This window comes from Otolemur garnettii, unplaced genomic scaffold (genome assembly GCF_000181295.1).
Source record: "Otolemur garnettii isolate 467f Iridium unplaced genomic scaffold, OtoGar3 scaffold00006, whole genome shotgun sequence".
NCBI classification, from domain to species: domain Eukaryota; kingdom Metazoa; phylum Chordata; class Mammalia; order Primates; family Galagidae; genus Otolemur; species Otolemur garnettii.
In genome coordinates, this window is record NW_003852401.1 from 33,173,322 (window position 1) to 33,174,006 (window position 685).

Sequence of the window (685 nt, forward strand, 5' to 3'; positions counted from 1 at the left end):
CGGGCTATTTTTTGGTTGCAGCCATCATTGTTGTTTGGTGGGCCAGGGCTGGATTTGAACCCGCCACCTTAGGTGTATGTGGCTGGCACCTTAGCCACTTGAGCCACAGGCATGGAGCCTACCTCCTGGTCTTAAGCAAAGTAATTCTTGTGCCTCAACTGCCCGTGTAGCTAGGACTACAGGTGTGCAAGTGCATACCACGATACTTGGCGGTATGTTTTTAGGGATGGGGTCACTGTTACCCATGCTGGTCTGATATTCCTGGCCTCCAGATATCCTTCCACCTCAGCCTCCCATCTTTAAAGAGAAGGGAGAGGGACCTGAGATGGTGTCCACTATGAGTTCCCTATGGCCATTTTGTCATCTCTTCCCCACTCTGCTTCTCTGAAAGGTGGTTATTAGTGTCCCCATTTTCTGAAGATCCCAAGCTTACATTGTTTAGTGAATGAATGTTGCACAGCTGACCCTGAATTCCATCCGGGAACCATGTAATTGCTGAAGTATGCTGCCAACATGAACCAATATTCACACAATAATAGAATATATTTAAAAGAAGGGCAGAAGGGGCTCGGCGCCTATAGCTCAATCGGCTAAGGCGCCAGCCACGTACACCTAAGGTGGTGGGTTCGAATCCCCAGCCCGGACCCGCCAAACAACAATGATGGCTGCAACCAAAAAATAGCCG